The sequence below is a fragment of the Silene latifolia genome, unplaced genomic scaffold (assembly GCF_048544455.1).
Source record: "Silene latifolia isolate original U9 population unplaced genomic scaffold, ASM4854445v1 scaffold_228, whole genome shotgun sequence".
NCBI classification, from domain to species: domain Eukaryota; kingdom Viridiplantae; phylum Streptophyta; class Magnoliopsida; order Caryophyllales; family Caryophyllaceae; genus Silene; species Silene latifolia.
In genome coordinates this window covers 132,608-146,810 of record NW_027413180.1, presented here as the reverse complement: position 1 = coordinate 146,810, position 14,203 = coordinate 132,608, and positions in this window count along the sequence as shown.

Genomic DNA, 14,203 nt, shown 5'->3' with positions numbered 1-14,203 from the left:
TAAGAAGAAGGGAAAGAAAGGGAAAAATTTCAAGCAAGTTGAAGATGAGTGCCATTATTGCTATGGCATGGGACATTGGCTTAGGAATTGTCCCGTATATTTGCGAAATATAAGGGAAGGAATCATCGTTCCAAAAGGTAAAATTCCTAAGGAAATTTATGTTATTGATATAAATTATACTTCCACTACGACATGGGTACTGGATACCGGTTGTGGTTCTCACCTTTGTAATCATTTACAGGGTTTAAGAGACATGAAGAGGCTTAGCAAATGAGATGTGGATCTACGCCTTGGAAATGGAGCTCAAGTAGCGGCCGAATCCAAGGGAACTTATGTATTAGCTTTGCCTAATGGATTTGAGTTGTATTTACATAATTGTTTTTATGTGCCTACACTTTCTAAAAACATTATTTCTATCGCTATGTTAGACATGGACGGTTTTTGTTTTGTCATTAAGAACAATCGTTGTACTATTTCAAGGAACGACTTGGTTATAGGCCAAGCTCCTTCCATTAATGGCATTTACATTTTAGAAACCTCGAATCCGACTAATGACATCTACAACATTCAATCAAAGAAACTCAAATCAAGTGATCCAAATGAATCGTTCATTTGGCATTGTCGATTAGGTCACATAAACGAGAATCACATCAAAAGATTAATTTCACTAATGTGATTACACCATTTGATTATCAATCATATGGAACATGCGAATATTGCCTTCTTGGCAAAATGACTCGAAATCCTTTTAGTGGTAAAGGGACACGAGCAAGTGAACTATTGGGACTCATACATACCGATGTATGTGGACCGATGAGTATCACCGCTCGAGGAAATTATGACTACTTCATAACCTTCACCGATGACTTGAGTAGATATGGGTATATCTATTTAATGAAGCATAAAAGTGAAACTTTTGAGAAATTCAAGGAATTTAAAAACGAAGTAGAGAACCAATTGAACAAAAAGATTAAGGCACTACGATCCGATCGTGGTGGAGAATATCTTAGCCTTGAATTCGATTCACACTTGAAAGGTTGTGGTATTATATCACAACTTTCTCCACCCGGAACACCACAACTCAATGGTGTTGCCGAAAGGAGACATCGAACCCTACTTGATATGGTTCTATCCATGATGAGTCAAACCGAGTTACTGAACTCGTTTTGGGGATTTGCGATTCAAACCGCAATAAAATCTTTGAACGTAAAACCAACCAAGGCAACTGAAAAGACTTCATATGAGATATGGAGAGGAAAAGTTCCAGTTCTATCCCATATGAAAATTTGGGGTTGTGATGCTTATTTCAAAATTAAAAATGACAATAAGTTGGCACCACGATCCGAAAAATGCATTTTTGTAGGATATCCTATGGCCTCCCGAGGCTATTACTTCTATAAACCTCAAGAAAACAAAGTGTTTGTGTCTCGAGATGCTGTATTCCTAGAAAATGACTTTATTCTAGGGGACAGAGTGGGAGAAATTTTGAACTTGATGAAGTTCAAGAGCCACAAACCGAGGTAGAGACGCAAGAAGATGTTCCTTCGTCGTCTAACACGGTTGTCCCTCCTCCACTTAGAAGAACGGGCCGAGTCATTCGCCATCCCGATCGATATGTGGGACTTATCGAAGAAGATGGAACAATCGATGTGTTGCTTTTAGAAAGTGACGAGCCCGCCACCTACAAGGCCGCAATCTCTAGTCCGAATTCCTTCTTATGGCTTGAAGCCATGAAATCCGAGATGGATTCTATACATGAAAACCAAGTTTGGAACTTGGTAGATTTGCCTAAAGGGACAAGACCTCTTCAATGCAAATGGATTTTCAAAATCAAGAATGGCGTAGAAGGACATGATGATGTCTACAAAGCTAGGCTAGTGGCAAAAGGATTTACCCAAGTCCAAGGTCTCCATTATGATGAAACTTTCGCCCCCGTAGCCATGCTAAGATCCATACGGATTTTGTTAGCGATTGCCGCATTTCATGATTATGAAATATGGCAAATGGATGTCAAAACCGCTTTTCTAAATGGGCATTTAGAAGAGGAGGTGTACATGATACAACCCGAAGGTTTTGTCGATTCTAAAAATCCTAACAAAGTGTGCAAACTTAAGAGATCCATTTATGGTCTTAAGCAAGCATCTAGAAGTTGGAATCATCGATTCGATCATGTGATAAAAGAGAATAGTTTCACTCGAAGTGTTGAGGAACCATGTTTATACATGAAATTTAGTGGGAGCAATGTTGTGTTCCTAATCTTGTATGTCGATGACATACTACTCATTGGAAATGACATTCCAATGTTGTCTTCTGTTAAGAAGTGGTTAGGTAACCATTTCCAAATGAAGGATTTAGGAGAGGCACAACGCATATTAAGTATCCGGATCCATAAAGATAGATCCAAGAGGATATTGGCACTAAGTCAAGAATCTTATGTTGATAAGATTCTTCGACGTTTCAGCATGGACAAATCAAAAAGGGGATTGGTACCTATGGTAACTGGGACGATATTGAGCAAGTCTCAATCGCCCTCCGAACCCCATGATGTTGAACGCATGGAGTTGATCCCTTATGCTTCCGCTATTGGATCAATCATGTATGCCATGATATGCACACGTCCTGATGTCTCGTATGCCTTGAGCATGACGAGTAGATATCAAGGAAATCCAGGTGAGAGTCACTGGATAGCCGTTAAAAACATCCTTAAGTACTTGAGAAGAACTAAGGATTCTATCTTAGTGTTTGGAGGAGACACCGAGCTCCGTGTTAATGGTTACACGGACTCAAGTTTCCAAACGGATAGAGACGACATGAAATCACAAGCTGGTTTCGTTTTCATGCTCAATGGTGGTGTCGTTAGCTGGAGAAGCTTCAAGGAAGCTGTGACTGCGGATTCAACAACGGAGGCTCAGTACATTGCAGCATCAGAAGCTGCTAAGGAAGCTGTGTGGATCAGGCAATTCATGGAAGGTCTAAGAGTAGTACCTACCGCCAATGATCCCATCACTCTTTGTTGTGATAATAGTGGGACGATCTTCCAAGCTAAAGAGCCAAAGTCTAGTAATAGATCTAGACATGTACTTAGAAAATATCATGTAATTAGAGATTTCATTGAAAGAAAGGAAATTGCGATATGTAAGGTTGGGACGGATGATAACATAGTTGATCCGCTTACCAAGCCTTTATCGCAGGCTAAGCATGATGGACATTTTACGTCCATGGGACTTAAACGTGTACCAAGTTTGTGTTAGATTTTGAAATGAAATAAAAGTGTTATTTTTGTTCATGTTCATAATCGCATTTGTCTTTTATCTTTTCTTTATACATTGCTACATCCAAACGGGTTGTAGTGACAATTGAACCCCGTTAAAGTGAACACGGATTAACATAGTATTCGCCCATAGTCACTTGTATGAGGTGACGTCTCGAAGTGACTAGAGTGTGATGCGATTGATGGCAAGTTCAAGTGCCATGGAGTCATATGAGAATGACTAGTCGATCACATAGGCGGTCAAGTTAGGAACACTTTGTCGGGCCTTATGACCGCTTATAGAGTTCTGGCAAATTTATATAGCATGGTCGTGGTGAGAGCTACTATAGTATTCTAATGATTCGATTCTTTTGACTAAAGACTGTTCGCCTAAGGTGGCACAGTTTCAGATTAACTTTGATTTATGTTACTACGACCTTCGTAAATGGGGTCAAATGGGCATATTTTAGGTTATGATGGCTGTGGCTAGTCGAAGGGAATAAGTGCGATAGGAATTGTCCACCCCTTTGTCAGGGTTATAACAATATCTCAGGGCCACTCGAGGAGTAAAGAACTGGAAATGTGTGGCCACGCTAGGAAGGTATCTATGGTAGATAATTCCGGTCAATCAGTTATTCTCCAGATCGAGGAAACCACTCTCGATATGATCACTTGCAAGTACAACCTGAAAGACACCTTGCATTGAGTGGGAGATAGTAATAGGACAAGAGAATTGGTGACGCACACTTGTCGAGGACAAGTGGGAGATTGTTGGAATATGTGTCCTCCGACAATAATGCGATCACAACTGTCGATCATGATGATCACATGTTTAAATCTCATTTTTAAGAATACATGTGGGATGTAATATTTTACAGCCAACTGGTCCACACATATCGGTAATGATTGGCTGACTAGAGTTTGACATTACTGTCGTGCGACGGTGGTGATCAGTTGATCCCCTTAGGTCATACCTAAAGGGTAACACTCTTAATTGAATATTTAATTTATCGTATGACGATACGAGTTAATTAAATTACTTAAAATTGACGGATGATTTTGGAAGTAATATTTACGTGTCTCGTTGTAATTTGATTAAATTAGACACGGTTTAAGTAATCGAATTGTTTTATTGCATAGATGAAATTATTGTTTACAGAAACAATTGAAACTGAATGAATAATTTATTATAAATACAAGACGTTGTGATTTATAATTGGTAAACCGTTTTGGAACAAGTAATTATGAATTACTAAGTCGATTTTGTACATGACGTATTTTTATTAATACGTTGATTTTTAATATGTTAAAAATGCATGACAATTTTACATGACTTGTGACATGTGACAAATTGATAAATTGACAAAGATAAAATGGAACCCATTTTATCATATATGGACCGAAATATTGGAGGGAGTATAGTTTTTAAATTGTGTTAAATTATTTAAGTTGAAACAACATGATTACACACCTAGCTAGTAGCCATGCATACCTATGTTTTCTTGAGAAGAATAACTTGCCCATGCATTGGCTCTCTCTCTTTCACCCCACCGGTTTTCAAAGGGCATCATAGAGAGTTTTTCTCTCTAATTATTCATTCATAGTTTTACACATGATTTCTAGTGTAAGAAATACAAAAACCTCTCTACATCTTATGAAAAACTAGAGAAATAAAAAGCTCCAAAATTATCCTCTCTTGGCCGAAATTACAAGAGACAAAAATAATAGTTTTGGGTCAATTTTAGTAAGATAAATATTGTTCTAGATTCAAATAATATTTATTTTTAAGAGGTTATCTTGGGTATTTATCTTTGGGAGGGATTCTAAACTTGAATCCTTGTTCTTCCATTTATTAGGAAAGCTCAAGAACAAGTGAGAAGGAGAACTCACTTGTGCCCTTTTAATCCGAAACTACTATAGTAAGAATGATGATTTCTTCTCTATTTTAATTATGTTTGCATGCATAAGATCTAAATTTATTTTTATGACAAAATTAAATTGTAACATATAAGAATATGTCGAAATATGAGATTAATAATTTCTATCAAGTTGCCAAAGAACCGGCAACATCTCTTGGAGAAATGAGATGCCACAACGAGGAATATTGGAGGTAGAAATTTTTGATGTATGGGGAATTGACTACCAAGGACCATTTGTATCATCTCAAGGAAACAATTATATTCTTGTAGCCGTCGATTATGTATCAAAGTGGGTAAAAGCAATTGCTACCCCAACTGATGACGCCAAAACGGTTACTAAGCTTCTCAAGAAAGTAATCTTTCTAAGATTCGGAGTCCCTAGAGAAATTATTAGTGATGGAGGGACACACTTCCATGAGAATAAGCTCACATCCCTTTTGACAAAGTATGGTGTTCAACATAGAACCAGTTTGGGATACCATCCTCAAACAAGTGGTCAAGTTGAAGTTTCGAATAGAGAGATCAAGCAAATTCTTGAGAAGGTTGTTAACAAGACTCGTAAGGATTGGAGCATGAAGCTTGATGACACTCTTTGGGCTTGTAGGACGGCCTATAAGACTCCCATAGGAGCCTCCCCTTATAAGCTAGTCTATGGAAAGGCATGCCATTTGCCAATTGAATTAGAGTACAAAGCCTTTTGGGCAATCAAAGCTCTCAACCTTGATCTCAAGTTAAGTGGTCAAAAGAGGATAATGCAAATTCAAGAGTTGGAGGAATTCCGAATACACTCCTACGAAAATGCAAAGATCTACAAGGAAAGAATCAAATTGCTTCATGACAAGAGGATTAGGCAAAAAGTCTTGCACAAAGGAGACAAAGTCCTTCTATTTAACTCCCGATATTGACTTTTTCCCGGGAAGTTAAATTCAAGATGGATGGGTCCCTATGTAATCACCGAAGTGGGAAAGTATGGAGACTTTGAGATAAAGTCGGAGGATGGAAACAAGTTCAAGGTCAACGGTCAAAGGTTGGAGCCATACTATGAAGGAGCATTCATAGGAGAAGTATAGGTCATCCGCCTCGAACCTCTCCCGCTATGATAAGACCATCAAATGAGAGAGTTTGGTGGAGTCCTCTCTAAACCACCACTTGTAAATATACTAACCCTTCTTACTTGTATTTTTAATTACATTTGCACTTTACTTCTTCAAAACCATGATTTTGACATGAGAGTTGGTGAGGGAGTGTTACTAATCTTGTTTGATGAATGAAGGATATAACGATTCAAGTGTGGGGAAGCACCCTTGTCAATGAATGAATTAAGGAGAAAGAAGAACAAAGAGGAGGAATCCCCACGAGCAGAACTGAGCTCGTGGGAGCCAACAGCCATCCGAGCGTCTCCAGTAAGGATCCGAGCGTCCTGCTGTCGGGACGCGGGTCCTGGGAAATTTCAATTTATGGAAAATGTCATGTAAGGAATTCTGCGCAGATCATCCTCAGGACGCTCGTCCCAATCTATAAGACACTCGTCTTCGCGTCAATCCGCGCATCCTGGCATGCTTAAAATCTATGAAATTTCGCTGTAACGAAATTTGCACGTCCCCAGGAGAATCCGAGCGTCCCAGAAGAAACCCGCTCGGGCTGAGAAGAATCCACGCGTCCTGGCACGGGTTTGCAATTTCAGAAAATCCTGTAAGAGAATCCGAGCGTCCCGAGCTCGATCCGCCCGTCCCTACTTGCTCGTCTAAATTTTCTTCAAAGCAGAAGACGCTCGTCCCGAGTGCGATCCGCGCGTCTCCCTCTCGTATTGCTCTTCTATTTTCAACAAGTTTGCCTTTCTCTCAACCACACATATTAAGACACCTCATCCATATTAAGACACCTCATCCTTCTCTCCTTAATAAAACATAGAATCCTCTCCCAAATGCTCAAAACACACCAAAAACACCCATTTACATCTCCAAAATAAAAACCCCCGGTTTGAAAGGATCTCAATTGCAAAGATTAATCTTCATCTTAGACAAGCAAAATCTCAAGATCTACTTCCAAGATGAGAACAAGAGGATCCCTACCAAAAGAAAGAAGAAGAACAAGGGTCATAGGAAGCTCTTCTACCTCTCATCTCAACACATTGAGAAGAGAAAATGAAGAAATCATTGATCTTTCAAGACTTAATGAGTTCTCCAACATAGAATTTGTCAATGATGCTCAAAGAATCGTCTTTCACCGTCTTCTTGGTAAGAATATTCTTCCAACTAAGTACATGTGCCATGAGACATTAACGAAACTAGGAATTTATCATCAAACCGAGGCACTCTTTGACTTATTTAGTCTTTCAACTATGTTCAACATGCATGAGCCTAATTATCGACCCTTAGTCCTCGAATCCTTAAGTTTTATGAAAATATCAACCCTAAACAAGACGATTTGTGTGGAGTTTAGACTAAAGAACACAATACGAATGATGACCCTTGTGGAATTTGCGGGTGTGTTGGGACTTGATGTATCGCCTACCCGTACATCAAAACCTCGGAACTATAGCATAGCACCTCTATGGCGAGCCTTGACGGGTCGCGATTTCTCATTAATCAAGGAATGCTTGGCCTCTTATATCCAAAACCCCATTATCCGGTTCACCTACCGTTTTATTGCAAGCACTCTCATAGCTCGCCGCGATCCCGCGGTTGTGAATGAACTTGATCTAGTCGTTATGGAGTCTTATCTAAAGATACAAGGGAGGAGCGGTTATCATTTCAACGCCCCCTTAGTACTTCTTGAGAGGTGGGCAAAATTCCGGAATGGAGATGATGATGATGATGGTATGATCCATATTGTCAATGGAGGGTTAATAACAAGACTTGCTAAGTTCTTCAATCCATCTTTCAACAACAACAATGCTTATGTACCTCTCTCGGGTACTACCAAGATTGATGAGATGCTAATTTTCCGACACCACCATTGGATTACCTTTGAAGGCTATGAGCGAAGGATCAAGTGGCTCACCAAGGAAAGCACCCCCATTTTTCTTCCAATGGAAGGTTTAACAAGAGTATCACATAAAAGGGGTCCCCTTTCACAAGTGTCATCTTACCTTGTGCCAACTCGTTCAAGCCAAGAAAATAGAAACCCACCTCCTACTCAACCTCAACAAAATGAGCCTCAAGCGAATGATCAAGGAAAAGTTGATATCCCGCCTTACCCCTTTCCATATCAACCTTACAATCACCCAAATCCCTTCATTCTTCCTAGAGATGACTTTCTAACGGGTCTACTCCAAGATTTACACCGCAAGCAATATGAAGCTAGAGTAGACAATTATTATGTTCTTTATCCACAATTTCACCGGTTGGCCCATCAAGGGCATATTAGTGAAGAGGGAATGCTTCCCACTTGGGCTCAAATGGAAATTATTTTTCCAAACTCGGAGCATGCCAACGGTGGAACACATGGACATGGAGAAGGAGAAGGAGAAGGAAAAGGGTCAAGGGGCGGTGATACGGTGGAGGTCAATAGCGAAGGGGACGAATTTATGGATTTCTATGAGAGCGATGAATCACAAGCGCAATGGGATAGTGATCATGGAGGGGATGATGGTAACTAATGAAGATGTTCATGAGCTAGGTTGAGCGGGCATGAGGCACCCACCATGGCCTAGGTGAAACTCTTCTATTCCCCCTCATTTTTCTTGTCAAAAATTTCATGTTTTTCTAACTTGGTTAACATTTAATTGTTTCAAACTCTAGAGGTGTCCTTGTAAAAATTAAGGACTATTTTACCACCTTAGCAACATCAAGGTGATGATAAATTTATTGTTCCCGCTTTGAAAATCCAAAATGACAATTAGATTCATGCATTGCATATTTGCCTTGTGCATGAACTTCCCTATTTTGACACTAGAAATAGTGTCTTGTTTGGTTTGGGGAAGATCAAACACAAGGAATGGGAGTTAATCCAAATTAGCTCTCCAACCAATAAAATCATGCATCATATAGGATATATTAGAATGCATCACTTGTATATATGTCATATAGTTTGCAGATTAGTGTAGAAATCATGCATTCTCATTTAGCTTGCATAATTTCCTATCGTATTGGCCATTGAGGACAATGCCCAAACTAGTGTGGGGATGGGAAATTCTAACTTAACTTTTAAAATTGAAAATTATAAAATTGAAAATTTTTGAAAAACTCAAAAATATGGTCTTTTATTTCATAAAAACAAAAACCATAAAAATTTGAAAATTGAAAAACCAAAAACATGTTCATTCCTTAGTAGTGTAGAATTGTATTTTGTGTATATACTTGTGTTTGTTTGTCCTCCTATTACATTGGATCGACTACGCCATATCTGAGGCATGAGGAATATGAAGACCGCATGGTATGATCTTTCCAAATCTCTCTTTTCTTCTCTATGTTAATGACTATGTGGCTTTATTTTGGTTGATGCGGTACAAACCAATGTGATTTTAGGAGTTGTATTTAGCTTATATGGCATACTAGTTGATATAAGCATTTGCATTAGGTTGTATAAATGTTAGTTGCATCATGGCATGTAGTTGCGTTTTAAGAAAAATTTTGTAAAAACATCTATTTGGGAAGCTTGACAAGTATATATAAGGCCCTTGTAGATACTTTTTCTTCTTGAGAATTTGCTCATCAGAATGCCTCTAAAACATCCTAGGATGTGTCATGCTAGTATCCTTTGACCCATGGATTAAGGCCTAGTCAAGAGTACCTTGTGGTGTGAAACTCTTTGACTACCGTTTATTCTAAGGTGACCCTTGAAACCATGCAACCATCTTCCACTTCTATCACATTTTGTCAATAAAAAGGGAATGGGCACAAAAATTATCAATTTGAGTTCAAACACCAAAATAAAAATCAAGAAATTTGCAAATTGCATCAAAGAAAAGAGGAGTACAAAAATAAGAACTCCTATGCTTCAAATAAAAGCACCCTCGTAACAAATTGGGGTGACTTTGAAAATGTTCAAAAATGCAAAAGTTGAAATTTATCAAATATCAAATTGCTAAACATCAAAGAAATGGCAAAGAAATTGTTCTCAAAAGTCAAATGCCACAAGAAATTGGGGGGGGGGGGGGGGATAACAACATCAAAAGCAAACTCCCATTATAAAACTCAAAATCTAATGATCCCTTTTTCCATTTGATCCCACTTTTGTGCATGGTGGAGAGGGGACGACCCTTCTTCTTGTCTAGGCAAGAGGGGGAATTCCGCGATCCTACAGTGTTTCTAACACCATAAGGAGCCTACTCTTGATGAAAGCATTTAACGATTGAGGACAAAGGTACCCTAGCTTGACACAATTTGGAGGTGATTTATTGGTATCCTCCTAGGCTTAGTAATTTGAAGAAACCATATCTATGATGGAGTGTGTACCCTTAGATTGCTTCCCTTCTAGATAATTTCCGCCACTTAGATGAGGAAAGTGGCTATTCATTTTTGTAGATGCATCCATTACTTGCTTTTGTGTGCTTAATGCTTGGATGTATCGCCATTTTGGCAAGCCCCACCTTGCCTTGCAAGAAGGCACCCTACCTCATGGTTGTCTTATTGTGAGTTGAAGGGGCGGAGTGAGACCCGCTAATTATCTTATATCGGTTATATTAGTAGGTTAGTTTAAATAAAGGTCCTAGTTTTAGTCACCTCTTTACTCGGGACGAGCAAAGGTTCGGTTTGGGGATGTTTGATGTGACTCATATTTGAGCACATTTAGTCCCCGAATTAACCTCGTTCCCATGCTTTCTAGCACATATTTGGGTCATTTCTTATCTTTAGTTTCCCATTTTGCATATTCTTTGAGGTTTTGTATCCTTGGTAGGAGAGGATCTCTAACCTTGCATTTATGGAGCGAAATGGAGCTAAATGGATCGCATCCAATGACCAAGCATCAAAGCGAAGACCAACACTAGAGACCTAAGTAGATAAATAAAGTGAAATGGGTAATGATGAAAAGATCTTTGCATCCCCAACACGATCCCCGCAGATTGTTAAGGAGCCAAACAAGAAGAGAACCATGTGCTAGGATCCGAGCGTCCTGAGCACAGGACGAGCGTACCAAAGTGCCAAGATCCGAGCGGCCTGAGCCCAAGACGAGCGGATTTAAGAGCCACAGGACGAGCGTCTCCATTGTGATCCGAGCGGATCTTCTTACAAGGACGAGCGGATCCTGGTGGGACTTGCAAAGATGGTCCGCGCATGTCCCTCATGTTGAGCAAAAATATAAGTTTCTCTTAGGGTCTTAATAGTCATTTAATCCCTTAGTAACCGTAATCCTTGTACTTAATTTTAGTATAAATACCCCATTATACTACCTAGATTATCATCTTATCTTAATCTCATCTTAATACAATCTTAATCATCTCTTAATATCATCTTAATTTAGTCTTAATTTAGTTGTAATACACATTTCAATATTAATCACATCTTAATCTTTCATTAATCTCTCAATTGTTCTTCCTTTTATTTGGGTAATTAGAAGATTATTTGGGTTTAATTGGAGGATTGACAACCTTCCATCAATCATCAAGTACTTCTATTATTCTTTGCTTTATTATTTGGATCATCTCCATAGGTATAATTCCTTTTTTCCCTTGTTTAACTATTGTTAATCATATCATTTATTCATCATGTTTTGCTTTGTTAGTATGATTTACAACCTTATTAGCATGCTAAACTTGATCATAAGTGAGTAGTTCTTTAGCTAGGGTTAATGGGGGATTAGGGAAAACAAACATGGGGATTGATCGATGCTTAATCTAATATGTTCTCTTAATTAATTTGCTTGCTTGTTGTGATTTCAACCTATGCACATGTTATGTTTGATGAAATGCTAGACTATAAAACCTTGCATTTTTTTACCATCCCTTATCTCTTCAATGAGGCTTGTAAGACATAAACCAACTCGAGCCTCATTAGACCATGCATAGAGTTGAATAGGAGGAGACTAAGTCGACTTGTAGGTGTTGTACAGTCTAGACGACTCGGCTCCGGGACCTAAATCTTTCTAGGTATTGTAAGATATACACTAACTCGATCCCATCACAACAATAAGTGCTTGCATCTAATTGAGAACATGTTTGTATGATCAACTCCCATGAATCCCCTTTGAACTCATGACACCCTAGTGCTTTTAATCATTTGTTTACAAACCCCTTTAATTGCTTTACTTTGTTTTTATTAATTTACATTCATCTTGTTGATTAGTTTAGGATACACCTCATCTCAACCCAATTTGTGACACCCCTAGACATAGCTACTTGCAATTGAAAATCCTACATCAATACCCGACCCATGGGATCCGACCTTTACTTACCTCTTTACTAAGAGTAGTTTGTGAAGTTATAAATATTATTGCTTTGGTTGGTAGCTTTTGACGATGAGTTTGAACCAGACCAACCACCCGAGTGATAGAGGTGATCAAATCATCTGAAATAGCAAATGTGTCTCCACCCAAATAATCCATGAGATGCTGAGCGCGAAACCTGTCCCTCCCACACGCCGTGCCACGCGGGAAACTCCTAATCATATCCAAAACAACAGCCGAAGAAGCAATGAGGGGAAAGTGATCAACGGGCAAAGGGTCAAGGTGGGAGAGGGGGCAATGGGGTGCTTATCTCGCAGAGCCGCGAGAGTGGCATCAGAATAAGGAGCAATACCTGATGAAGAAAGCAACCGAACAACGCCAATATAGTGGCCATCACAAATCTTCCTCCGACATTGTCGGAGGTTAAGCTCGCTCAAATCAAGGTCCTCCTCCACATGAAACGACAGAGGAACCTCATCCAAAGTCTCTCTTAGAAGCTGCATCTACCCTCGGGAACCCCCCAAGCAAGAATAGCATTGGCAATACTCGCCTCCTAACGCTGACGCCTGACATCGGTCCTACACTCAAGATTACTCCTCGGGGAGAAGGTCTTAAGTATACAAAGAGGCAACACAAGAAAACAAAACCAGCAGAAGAGGTCACTAGGAGAGTCAGTCACATCATCTAACGCCCCTATTAAAACCCGAGCAAACCCAAGGCGGCACTTAGGAGGGATAGATTTCACGGTGCGTAGCCCCAAGGATCACAAATGATCAAGCAAAGAGATAGACCAACCAACAGGCTCAACCCCCACATCAGACGAGAGAACCGACGGAGACGAAGTAGAAGGTCTGGGAATATCAGAAATAATAAAGCAAACAAGTTTACCACCACAATCCGGAGGCGCCACAACATCGTCCCGACTATGCCGACATCTAATATGAAAGGTATGAGTTTTAAGGCACACCCCACATATCCAAACCCCCATCCGCTTTAAGTAATCTCAGCATTAGAAAAAACATTTCAAACTATAAGAAAGAGTTTGACGTGTAAGTACCATAACTTCACCACGACAATGTCGATCATGAAAGTGCCGGAGCACGGCGGTTTTCACAAGACCCCTGTCACCACCATCTAGACACCCAATAAGACCCACAAAAGGACAGTGATATCTTAACAAGTCGGGCATGGCACAAAGGAAGCAAAGCTATCGAAAAAGCAAGCAAGCCAAATGTGCATGAAAATAAACCCGAAACACCACAAGCACCACCCACATAATCAGACAGCCACCACCAAAATGACGACCAAAAAGTACACAAACGATCACGCAAACCAAACATGCATGAGCATGTGCACAGAAACCCAAAAAGATAAACCCACATAAAAAAACAAAAGAGAAAGCAGGAAGGGCCCATGTACACTGCAGTAGGAGCCAGGGATCAGGGCAACACTGATCAGGCAACAGGCAATAATTCCAATCATACTACCCTGTCAACAATCCCTGTCATGCCTGCTTTGGGAAGTCTCAGGTATCCGCACAAGCTCAACCACCAGCTGCCACCCTAGCCAGCTGAAACATTGACCAACTAAGATCAGAAAAGTCCTAAGGAGACAGGCCTAATTCACCCTACAATCAAGAGAAAACCCCACTGAAAGTCAAGCTGCTGAAAGGGACATAAAGCATAAAGTATATTGCCATTTCTGGCTA